General features: G+C 39.9%; 1 protein-coding gene across 3 annotated transcripts in view; it reads right to left on the reverse strand.

The window, feature by feature from the left end:
- pde1cb (phosphodiesterase 1C, calmodulin-dependent b) overlaps positions 1-13,534 on the reverse strand; it is a 125,472-nt gene that overhangs the window by 86,567 nt on the left and 25,371 nt on the right. The window lies entirely within an intron of this gene.

Below are 13,534 nucleotides of genomic sequence, written 5' to 3' on the forward strand. Positions count from 1 at the left end.
TCTGCAATGTATTCATCTGAAAATGTAGATAATACACTTGCTGTACAACATATTAAATGTCATGCCAGAGAGGATTAAAAAGCGTGCAGACAGTGCATTGACACTGATTTGACTGAGATTACTTTGATCCATTGAGCGCATTGAGGACTGTCCCATATTCAATCCCCCCAGATATAATATTATTCTCTCTGCCTCTTTTTCTTCCTCTCTCTAACATACACACAACACACTGCGGCATGTCCTCTACATTTTAATAGGCGAAAATGTCCTTTCTGCTTCATTTGGTCAGATAATGTGGCAGTTATGAGGCCAGTTTCAAATTTAAGACGGTTTTATTATACCTGCAGCCATATAAGCCATCACAGCGCGCCAGCTCCTGCATATAATATGTGTTATATTCCATCCAGTATGAAAGCTGCATTAGTTATGGCACAGCAGTGGGTGCTGTGCACTTTCTAGTCTGGACCACTTCTTCCATAATGTTCTATTTTATCATCTCTATTGTCTTATTATTAACCTTAAAGCACTTTAAATTGCAATAACCGCTATGAAAGGTGCTATATAAGTAAGTCAAATGTTTAATTACATGTTTCCACAGTTTAACTTCTATGCCAGGTCTTTGATATGGTGTATATGTGAAATATATTGTGTTCAAAACATCTATAACTTTTAAAGCTGCTGCCTTCTCTTCTTTTCCTCCTTCCTAGCTAGCTCCTTGCTCACTGAACATCCTGCGGCCCCAATCAGAGCGTGTTTTAGAAGCCTGGGGCGACTTTTTGTAATGGTTTTCAATGAGAGTGAAGCAATTTGTTTGCTGCTTCTGGATTGCTGAGCGTCTTTCAGCCTTTGTGCACCTTGCATGTTTTGCAAGAGCGCCCCGAATGCCTCAAGTTGAAAAACGTTGCTGTGTATTCCCATTGTTAAATCAGGGGAATTAATAGGAAAAACGTTTTTGGTGGTGATGACAACATGTAGTAGTGGTTTATGTGACGCTAACATTAGCTTGCTTTCAATGTCATCCTAGGCAAGCAGCAACACATACCTGACCTACCGTGTCAAACTGTCCACAAGTCATTGGAAAATAAGCCTTGAACCGACCATCATTCAGGCAAAGCTCCTACATCAGCCGGTGGTACTCCCTGTGATGGATCCACATGGATCGCTATTCACTTGTGACAAACATATTATTTGGTAACAGCCTCTCACACTCAGTAAGTGCCTTTCACCTGACCATTTTTTTTCTGCAGATTTTAAGATACAGATCTGTGAGTTTACGTCACAGCAAAATAGCAGTTAAGCTAAAGACAGGTGATTTTGTTATTGCCTAGCAACAATTAATAAAAAGACGGAGGAAGCTGTGAAAAGGACTGTCTGATCTGGGCAGGCCTCAACAAAAAAAGGCAGTGCGGCACGCCTTGTATTTTGCAACCTGCAAAATGTGCTCTGTCTGATTGGGGCCCCGGGCTGCTAAACGCGCTCTGTCTGATCGTGGCCTAAATCTTCTCCTTTCTGCAAGTCCAAAACTTGCAAGGATGACTCAGCCTACACCCCTCCTTTCTTCAAGCCCCCTACCATACTCTTAGGTCTTTCAATTACTTGATGCAGGATGCAGGGATAATGCTAGGGCGCCACCTCAAAGAGGCTCCTGCTTTCATCTGCTGAGATGGGTCCTCCGTGAGGAGGGAGGAGAGAGGTCTGCCTGAGTGCCATGAAGCCTGCTGATGTAGTCTTCAAAGGCACACTTATCTATGTCTCTTTCTCCTTCTATCTTTGGCTTTCGGTTTCTCTTTCTAGCTGCTTTTCTCCAATCCACTCTTCATCGCTGTGTTTTTCTCCCTATTTCATGCGGGCCCCCAGGAGATCGTGAGCCACAAGCAGAAGTTGACAGGTCAACTTGAGGGGAAACCAAACAGTAGCCTCTCCTTTCACTGCTCGTTGTTCACAGGTTTACACCCCAGGGACCTGATGTAGCATGTCATCTGTATGTGTAAATGTGACACAGAACAAGGTCGAGCCTGGTGAGAAAGTTTCTGTCAAAAGCACTGCAAAGACTCGGAAGGTCAATTTAAGCTGCATTGCACTTAGAATCGAGTGTTTACGCAGGAAAAATAAAAAAATATATACAGTAAGTTCTGACTGAAGAAGAAGTAGTTAGCTCATATGGTACAATCTGGGTGTGGGAAGAGGAGAAGAAATATGCACACCTCACTAAAAGCAGATTTTCCAATTACTACCACCTCCACACAAGAACGTCAGTATTGGATGACTCGGCATGACTGAGGTTTTTTGTTTGTTTGTTTTACGTCCAATGCCAAAACTTTTAAAATGCTCAGTTTCTACTATATCTGCAAAAGGCAACTACTGTGGGAAATAAATTCTGGTTAATGAATGGTTCAGGTACAAGCATGCTTCAGTTGTAACACCCTTCTTATAGCCTTACCAACAATAACTAACTTTACAAATGGACACTCAGGGTGAGGGAGTGTGGAAAGCTGGCACAATTCAATACATCTTTTGCAACAACAGGACTGCACTTGAAGAAAGACTGTCAAACGAAACCATGCACCGTTATCCCCGTATCCAACAGCTAGCCTTTTAACCCACCTTTAAGCGTGGTCGTTCAGACCATGAACACTTTTGCCATCGCATGACACGTACAAATTACTCAATTTGGAGGATACCCTGCATCTTTAGGGTTAGGCAACTAAAACATTTCATTAAGGCTGGGGAAAGGTAGTTGTTGATAGTAGAAAAGCCTATGTTAATTGCAAGGCTTTGACGGGATGCTTTATACAAGAGACGACCTACATACATGGGCACACCACTTAAGGAACTGGCACTGAATGTAGGTATTCAACATAAAATGTGATGTGTGGAATCATCCAATATGCATACTGTTCTGAATAACCTGCACAAGGCTTTCAACTAACACAAATGTAAATCCATCCTTGGCAATATAAGATGCTCCGAGCAACTGGCGTCGTATAAAGAGCAAGACAGTCTGCGTATGGAGGAGGTTGGGTTGGTGGACAGGTCCAAAAGACTTTCACCCAGGAGGATACTGTTCCTGTCCTGTATGAAACCAAAAGTCAGCGTTGACTAATTTAAACATAACCTTACATAAATGCATCCCATAGGTCTGTCGTGTCATGCATTTGTCAGGAGATGAGACAAGACGAGACAAGACGAGACAAGATAAGCCTTTGTTGTAGAGAAATTAATCTTGGGCATTCAAGAGAACATACACGTTCTCCATCTACAGACAATTATCCGTATGCATTGCACAGATTGTGCATCTGCTCATGCTCTTTGTGAAGGATCTGGTTTGGGTCACAGGTATTTTTAGGCCCTGCTTCCCCACTGTCTCCTCAAATATCTCCTTGAGAGAAGATGGGGAAGTGTACCAATTATTTTGCCAGTCCTCCTGATCAGGCTTTGGAGTTGTGCTTTGAGTTTAACTGACAGGTTATCGTTACGTCATATTACTTTATGTCTAACCATAACTCTCTCTCTCTCTCTCTCTCTCTCTCTCTCTCTCTCTCTCTCTCTCTCTNGTAAAGCCCTGTGAGGCAAATTGTGATTTGTGATATTGGGCTTTATAAATAAAATTGATTGACTTAATTGATTGATAACCCCGTAATAAACAAAAATATTTTTCTAAACCTAATCTTTGTCACCTTAACCTAACCACAACCGTTTCACAACGTTACAGTGTGTTTCACCCAGGAGATCGCTGTGCTTCTCGTTACAGTGTGTTTCACCCAGGAGATCGCTGTGCTTCTCATACAAACACAAAAGGATGCCTTGTACATTGGTATCAGACCAGAGGGGGCGTGACAAAGCGTTCATATTTGATGACCTGGGAATGAAAGCTGGTTGGCTGTAGACCTTCTGCTACCAAGCTGTTCCCATCCTTCATTGCTTTGGATGTGGATCTCTGTTACATTTTGACATCTTTCCTTCCAAGATGTTTGATTATCACAGAACAATAAGCTCTAATATTATTAAATGGTTAAGAAAAGAAAAAATTCTGGCGTCACACGTTTACTAGAAAAAAAAGGGTTCTCTGCTGCACAACATAGCAGGATAAAGAATGCATTCTTGTTGAGAGAAATGTGGCCCCGAGCGTTTGCTCCCAAGGAATCTCAGAGAATACTTTAATTAGATTGCCAACTGATGAATGAACGACCATGCAGAGTGTGGCAATGTGGCTTGTTTGGACCACTGTACGGTGGGAGGGACATTGCAACAATGTTGAGCAAGCTATGAAATACTGAGAATACATGGAGGTCTTTTGTTTGTTGCTCATTTCAAAATATGTCGTTGTTGCTGAGGAATCTGAGTAATCTGCGGTGTGAGGGACATATTTTAAAAGAAACAAGTCGACACGTTTGTGCTTGAGTCATGTGCTCTATTTTGAGTTACGATTCCTCTTATCAGATCTGATTTCTATTTTCTCCTAAAAAATAAAAAAAAACAGATAACTGGTTGCTCTGTGTTGTAGAGTGTAGATCCAAAAATGTATCGGGTGCTCTTGGAAAAAAGGAGGGAACTCCAAAATACTGCAAACAGGAAAAGAATCCAGGCACTCCAAACAAAAATGAGAATGAGGGAGGAAAGATTAGATTAAAAAGCCTTTAATATAATGGCCAACTCATTAAAAAGCCAACATGTTTCGACCACTGTTGGTCTTCATCAGGGCTGGAGAAACAGATGCACCAAGGTGTGGTTTCATCTATAAAGCAGCAGCAGCCAATAATAAACTGTCACATGACACAGTTAATGACATGACAGGTGAAGCCAATGAACCATGACAATAAATCACAGAGAATGAGAAAACAAGAAAAACACACAAAACATAACCAAAAGAAACATCAATCAAACTTAATAAAATACCCATGAACCATGTGAGGAAGGTTATCTCTACATAGGCCGCACCAAAAGACGCCTGAGAGATCGTCTAGCTGAGCATAAATATGCCATTAGAATTAAAAATCATGACTAACCCATCACCAGGCATTTTAGTGAATATCACAATGCCAATGACTCCTTACTGCGAATTGAGGGCATTGAGCACATTAAACCTATGGTTAGGGGTGGTGACAGAATACAGAGACTTAATCAAAGGGAAGCTTTTTGGATTCATCAATTGAATGCGTTAAAATATCCTGGTCTGAATGAAGATATAGACCTTACATGTTTCCTTTAATGTTTCTGTTATGTTTAATATGTTTATCATATCTTGAACATATGTTGAATACTGGTTCATGGGTATTTTATTAAGTTTGATTGATGTTTCTTTTGGTTATGTTTTGTGTGTTTTTCTTGTTTTCTCATTCTCTGTGATTTATTACCATGGTTCATTGGCTTCACCTGTCATGTCATGAACTGTGTCATGTGACAGTTTCTTATTGGCTGCTGCTGCTTTATAGATGAAACCACACCTTGGTGCATCTATTTTCTCCTGTTGTAATGTTTGTTTTGTACTCATCTTTTGTTTTCCTTTGTAAAGCACTTTGTACCCAAGGCTTTCAAAGGTGCTATACAAATGATTTTTTTTTACTTTCTTACTTACAAAGCATAAAAATTTCATCACATAGTGACATATTCAAACTGAGTTCAATGGATGAGAAGCAAATATAGCAGAATATGAATACCAGCTTTGCCTTGGGGGGCTACACAATGATAATATTCGTCTGAATGAGTTTATGTAGCAAATATTTCAATTTCAAGACAGATGAACTAACACAAGAGCCAAAACTGATTGTGCCTCTTCACATAATGATCATCAAAATATGTCCCTGATTAATTACTATCACAACAACTGCTCACAAAAAAAGACCTAATGAATCGAGTCTTGGGAGGATGAATTATTCGTATGACTATGACAGAGGGACTTACTGGAAATTACGCTCAGCTGAGGTATTCTTGTCACTGTGCTCAGGCTCCCTCAAAGCTCACACATCGAAATCAAGACATTAACAGACCCGGCCATTTGGAGGTACATGAAAAATTCAAATCTCATTTAAATTTCCAGGCAAGTCGATAAGGATATCGATGCATCAAAATAGCAACTGCCTTAGCGGTAATGACCACATTTTGGTGGAGCTCATCTATCACAAAATACAGTATGGTTCCCCATCTATACTTAATTTCTCCCTTTGAATTGGATCTGGTGGAGATGGAAGGATGGGTGGGAGAAATTGAGGGCACCCAGCCATATAGCTATATTTATTTTCAGAGTGATGGAGGTGGAAAAATACCCCGGAGAAGAAACTTCCTATTACTTCAATCCTAAGAGGGATTCCTGTAGGTCAAAGGAGATGCATACAACAGCTCGGCTGAGCATTTCAGAAGCACTTCGGAGGTAAAAATGAAAGAGGCCTTCTTTTACACACCTGTAGTTACAAAGGTACAAAGTGTTGCCAGGTTTTGTTGTGGTAACATAATGATTATTTTCCAGCACATATGTGTTGGACCGAAATATGTGGCATGTGAACACAAGGAAGGAAAATTCTGCATTAACAGTATTAATATTCACTTTTCTATGGCATTAAAGTGTTGAGAGATTTTTAGCCACATTAGCTGTGTGGCTCTGTGGTTGGTCGGTCCACCACTGGTCTAAACTGAAATATCTTGACAACTATTGGATGGATTGTCATGAAATTTGGTACAAACATCTGTGGTTCCCAGAGAAGGAATTCTACCCACTTTGGTGCCTCTGACTTTTCCTTTAACGCCACAAGCAGGTCAAAGTTTTCACTAATTTGGTGAATCGTAACACCTACTTGATGTATAGGGGCAAAATTTTGTAGGGTGATCGTCAGTGTTATTGCCTCACATTTCATCCTGTGCTACCATCAGGTGGACCTGTCAGGATTTATGCTATTGACATATATGATATATGAACATAACCTTGATCATTTTGCTGACCTCGATATTGCTTGATTTATACTGTTTGTGTACTGTTTGTTGCCAACATGATGCCAGAATAAATAGCAGCCATTACTGGGCACAACGATGCTTCCTTTTTATCCACTTCACCCCCACCTACTTGCGCAAGACTGAAGAAAAATATAACAAAACTTTAAAGACTACACACAATAGCTTATTGGTAATTGCAGCTGCACTTTTGAAGTGGCAGAGGCACAGTCCTGATAGTTGTTTGCTTGCAAACCCCTGGCAACTCGTGAAAAAGTACATTGTTTGTAGTTTTATCATTTACAACTTCATCCTCTACTTTGTAAATCCACCAGCAAACTGCCTGGCTCCAAGGTCGTCCATCCCAGGGAGCACACCTGCCAAACCATGGAGGTAACTGCTGTTCTTCTGCAGCTTCACTAAGCTTGTCTATTAGTTGCCAAACAATTTTTTTTTTAGCCAAATTTTGTATCATGTATCACACAGACTGATTTTGGACAACTAGTTTTATACTCTCTTGTAGATATTAGCATATTCCTAAGAATTAAAAGTTTATTGCTCTTTGAAAGGTCCATTCTCATCATTATCCTATTATATTATCATTACATCAGTGGGATAAAATGGTCACAAAATGACAATAATATATTTTATTAAAGTTATTTCTTGGACAATACATCGTCCAACAAAAGCAGTTATCATGACAGGCCTACCATCAGCTTAAAATTCCAATTTATGACCATGTTAGCATACTGACATTAGCATTTAGTCTCACAGCTGCTAGCAGAGCTGTAGGCTCTTAGTCTTGTTGACCTGACAGCAACCAAACAGAAACATAAGCCTGCTGCACTAATGGCAACTAAGTGGGTATTTATGGCCGACATGTTAGCAAACAATTGCCTAATTACATTTCTTCAGCTCACAACGGAGCAACACTAATATCCCACTGGGGTCATGTATCTGGCCAGCTGATAATTCTGTCATCTTACTGATAACTTCTTACTGTTTTAGTTCTGGTTTGATCCAAGAATTCTGTCACTGTGGCTTACTAAATACTCATCTGTCCTGACTAACACCTGGCTTATTTTACTATCTATCGTTTACACTGGACAAGTGGAGTACAGTAGGCTGTCTATTTCAGGTTGGGTTAACTGAGGGCATTAGTGTCAACTGTTGGGAGGCAACCGTATAGTCTAAAAACAGAATGGATAACCCAAACAAAGAGCTAAAAGCGGCTTACAGGTTTAAATAGCTCTGACGCTGAGTGTTGCATTTCATTGAGACCGGCTGTACTAGAATCCCTTTCACAAAAAGTTATTTTAGTCACACATTTGCACTTATAGAAATGAAGTTGTAATTAATTAAATTTATTATCGATAGTATTATCTTTACTTACTACGTCCACTGTCAAGTATGCCCAAGCATATAAAAACATGTTTTCAATGTTATCTTTAAACTAAGGTTAAATTGGGTAATAAGATCCAATGAGGTCACACTCCGTATTTAGATGGTCAGATTGTAGGTAACGTCTGCAACAGCTATTCAAAACCCAATGTTGGTGGAAACAAGTGCTCATGTCTACACGTTTGAATCTCATTCTACCTTGTGTCTCTATCACCAGCGATAAAAAATTATGGCCACCATTAAATAGTCCGTGACAGATGTTGATTTCCTGTCCAAGAGTTCACCTCAGGGTCAAGGCTCAGGAAACGCCACACTCACTGTAAGTCATGCAGCTCAAAGTGACAAACATCACAGCAAATTTATGCTGCGCAGACAAAATACTCTGCCAGCCCCCTGAGTGCCTCAAGCCTGTAACTGCTCTGATCCTATTACTATATTAACCCGACAATAAGATGTGCGCAAAGCCTGCAGAGAGGGGGGCTGTTCATGTCATTGGTGAATGATTTGCAATTCACATAGTGTATATAAAGGCTGCAGGGTGCGCAAAGTGAATTCACTGTGAATGAGTGAGGTCAGGAGGTATGAGGTGAGGGTGAGGGCACAGTCAAAGAAATCCCCTTACTGTATTTTCAGCCTGATCTTAGATGTCAATGCAAACATACACCTTAAAGGGACAGTCCCACAGTATTTTCCTCATAGAGATGTCTGCCTTCTCTTGAATATATTGGAACTACATTAAACATTTACCACATCCTCCTACACTGAGCTGTAATGTTAGCTGATGTTTACATCTTGCACTGTTAAGACCATGAACTTCTCGTCTATGAGTAGATGCACGCATCCTTCTGTATAGTGATACAGTCGGCAGGTGCAGTTCGGTATAAGAAAATAGCTCCTACATCAAACTGCTCACAGCTGGGTCGGTGGATTATCTTGAGTAACCAGGTCATCGTTTCTGGAAAGAGACATTGCTGTTGACTTCTTTGAACATATTTTTTGGCACTTTGAGCACCACAAGCTAAATGCAAAGTTCCATTATATTTGAGAGAAGGCAGACATCTCTACAGCCAATATCTCCAACACTCTGCAACTCACACCAAAACAATCTAGATCAATAAAAAGCACTACAGGGAAGAGGGAAAATATGTATTTTTGATTTTGAAGTGAACTGTCCCTTCTAAATCTTCTGAAAGGACACAAATATATAGGTCTTTAGCATTTCGTCTCATCTTCGTTTGGACTTGACAAATTAATTTCTGTTTCAGAATCAACTGTGTTTCGGCTCCTTTTATCTTTACACTTGTAAATAATAATAAATCACAAACTCAGGCTTGATTAAACCAACCTGGAAAACCTCAATAGCCTCTACTGGTCTCTACTTTAATCAATAGCCCCAAAAAGTGTTTTATTAGTGAAAGGCTGGAGACTGCACACAAGGGAATAAATATATTGATCAAAGCAAAGGCTGGAAACTTTTCTGTTACCCCAAACAATATTATGATACTGCATGTACAGCTAATATAAATTCATGTTTGGTCACTTTGGATGTCATTAGAGGTTTGGCACAGTTAGACTTTTAATTTGCTTCCTGTTCCTGAAAACACTGGCAATTCTCATACAGTACACAGTGTATAAAAGCCCAATCCAGGAATGTGTGGCGTGTGGCAGACAGCAGTGATACAGCTCTTTAACATCATAACTGTGAGGTCACGCTTCAATCATTTTGATGAATAGCTGTGCCATTTGCCCATGTGCTTCCAGTCACACTGGTCAGCGGAGGCTCATTAGCCGGCTAGTGAGGCTAGTGATGGAGGTTGTTACTGCACAGGAGATGTCAGTGGGGGTCTCTGAACCTGCGGGTCAGCCTTCAAAACTGTGGGCTACAACGATGGAGACAGCCGCCTTAATCAACTGTAAAGTTCACAGCGGCACACAGCATCCAATTAACCAGTAGATAAATCACACAGCTGACCACGGATGAGTATCTGAGTTCCAGCTGCATGTGTGCATGACTGTGAATTGTCTGTGTCTGCGAGGACTCTGATAAGTGGAAGTCTTTTTGTGTGATAGCTGTAATGTGACCGTGAACAACTCTGTGTGAGGTGACAAAAGAACAAATTGTGTACCCAATTTTTAAAAAGCTACTTTGTGCTCAAAATGCACTGAAAAGAAGCAACACACACATTTTTTTGTCTCTAGTCACCATTTGGTAAGCTTCCAGTCATCTTTGTAATCCTACTGGTCCCAGTTTATTAGACTTTATCTCTATTTAGGCACTATTAGTGATGAATTTTATCACAAGAGACATTTTTGTGGCAATAATTCTTCATTAAAACACAGCAGAAGGAGAAGGTCAAACACCCAGATCCTCAAACACTGTATTTATTATTTATTTATTTATTTTATTTGTTTAACTTTCATTTTCTTTATTTATTCATTTATTCTTATTTTTTCATTTTTTATTTCATTTTATTTATTTATTTATTTAATTATGTAGTTATTTATTTATTTATTTAGTTTCATTTCCAGCATTTCTGCTCAGGTTTTTTCATGTGCAAATAAATAATGCATAATAAGACATATAACATGATAACATTCTTGAATATCGAGCAGTTGTTTTGTTTTTTTAATCATATGTTACGTTTTCATGTGTCCCCACTGATTAATAACTTATGATGCATTTGTTACTAGTATTAACTTGTTATTTTTTGTTACTAAAAGCTCTGCAATCACACTGTTCCTTCTTTCTTTATCAATAAAAATGTTATTACAATCTGGCATTCAATCTGTAGCAAGAACATTCACCAGCGACTGTTTTCTAATAAAGAGGTCATTTTTAATAATGAGTACTAACTTATCCTTTGCCCAAAGCCTTTCAATTTCATTTGTTCTCTTGGGACTAAAACGGAAGTAATTAATATTTGCAGAGCTGCAATTTTAAATGGAAACGATAATCAATCAGTCAATCAGACTGGTGAAAAACGGATAAGAAGCAACGCTGACGGAAATTACGGTGAAGACGCTGTATTCAAATCACACGCTGATATTTAGATGAGAGCCATTAAAATGTTTGTCAGGCAGAGTGAAGACAATGTAAAAAGCCTCAGCTTGCTATATCACCTAATGGAAAACATCAAGATGAAGTTAGTCTCTGTAAAACAGTCATGTCACATATAAATTGCAGTTGGAGAAGAGAGGTGATGGGTACACAAATTATATATGACAGACGTAAACATTAGAGTTATAACTTGTATCTACAGCAAAGCCACTTTACAATGATACGGCAGATCAAAGTTGAATAGTCACAACTCATAAACAATATAAGTAGGCTACAAGAGGCAATTTGTGAGTGATTGTGGGATTTGGGATAAACAATGACACGACAATATTTATACACTGCACCATTCAAAAAACCGCTGGTTTCATCCTGTGCTTGAAAACCTCGTATAGCCCATTCAGTAGCTATGAAGTGTTTTAAAATGCATAAGGCAGCCCTAATGAGCAGAAACAACAGCATGACACCGACCACACAGATGAGTCAGCCTGTGTTTATACACTAATGGCACTATATTGTTTTCTGTCCTTCGCTGTGTGACTAAACAAGCACTCGAATGTGTTGCAGGAGCAGCTGTAATCCTGAAACACCTGCGATGTGTCTGAAGTGTAAGGCAACCATTCAGTTGAGCTACGAAAACAAGGCAAAAAGATAATCAAGTAGCTTTGTAAAGTGGAAAACTGCAGCCAGCAAAGCACATAAATGAGCCATTAAGATACTTAGAGGGAAATGGACTGTGGAGCTTAATCAAAATAGTTCAACAGTTAAAGAAAACGCAACCAAAATGCTCCAAATTTTGTCATATTCACCTCTAGGCCTCAGCTGACATTTACCTTCATTCAACCCCACTTAATGACAACCGTCCTTTAACACACTCACTCTCATCCTGCCTGCGACACACCACACATGATCCCTCTCCGTTCTCCAATAAAATCTAATTATCATCGCCTGGAGGATAACAGCCAGCCCTGGCCTCGGAGGTGACACAGTGGTTACATCATTTTATGGATTACTGCTAGTTCCTCGGTCATTTAATCACCTTGTGCCATAATCTTGCCATCTGTCATTCAGTTGTAGATCCCCACTGCTCCCTGTGGGTTTGCCCTCTATTAACCACTGTTGGCCTGGCCGAAGACTCCCCCCTGACCTTAGCGGGATTCCCCAGACAAAGATGTAAGGAAGAAGATGGCTGTCTGTTGAGGAGTGTGAATCCTATCTGAGGGACGCTTTAAAAGGAGGAGGTGAACTAAGCTCTCTTGTAATGGCCACGTTTGATGGTGAATCACCAAATTCACCAGGTGCAGCCCCTATTTCGCTGGTCAAATGACTTTCATAAACAAGAAACCGGCAGGTAGGGTATTATTTGGCATATTTTACTTCTGTTTAAACTGTTAGTGCTGCTGAAATGAATTACTCCCTTGCAGGCCAGAAGACAAATGCAAATTGTGCAGCCTCAGCCAAAGATTTAGCAGCATTTGGCATGTACTTGGCATTTGTTCCCCGCCCTGTTTAAAGTTATAGCTACGTCTTAATATATGACACTGAAATAAGTCACTGTCTCTACGGACAAATGAACTGTTTCCTCTGTGGAAGGTAAGAGTGCTTTTAGCTGCCCTGCGCTCACTGTGTTTTTCTTTAAAATCTAAGCTGTGGCTTTTAAACGAAGGAACAGGCTGAGTCCAGTCAAGTGGAAAATCACTTTCTCCTTGTCACCACCCCACTCTGGAAAAAAAGGCCCTGCGTTCTGGGGGAAGACTATGGCAGAGAACAACAGTGCTGTAATTTGAGATATCATAGAGAAGCACCACAGAAGAAGCCTGCGTTACTGCACAGAGACTTTTGCAGAGAAGCGGAGAAAGAAAATGAGACAATAGTTGAATGGGATTTCCACAATCTCGTACCAAACACCCCATAAATTATAAATCTCAGTGAATGCTCTCTACACTACAGCCTCTCCAAATCGGCTTGCCGTAACTCCTTGTCTATTTTGCATACAGTCAAAAGCTTGTTATCGCACACTAGGTGAATTTTTAGTATCCTCTTACAAATGCTCACTTCTTGCCACCTGCGGCATTTGTAACAGTCTCCAGAGCCATCAAGGTTAATTGGAATCAGGCGTTAAAAGACGTTCAATATTCTAAAAGTGACAACAAATTA

This window comes from Epinephelus moara, chromosome 21, assembly GCF_006386435.1.
Source record: "Epinephelus moara isolate mb chromosome 21, YSFRI_EMoa_1.0, whole genome shotgun sequence".
Lineage (NCBI taxonomy): Eukaryota > Metazoa > Chordata > Actinopteri > Perciformes > Serranidae > Epinephelus > Epinephelus moara.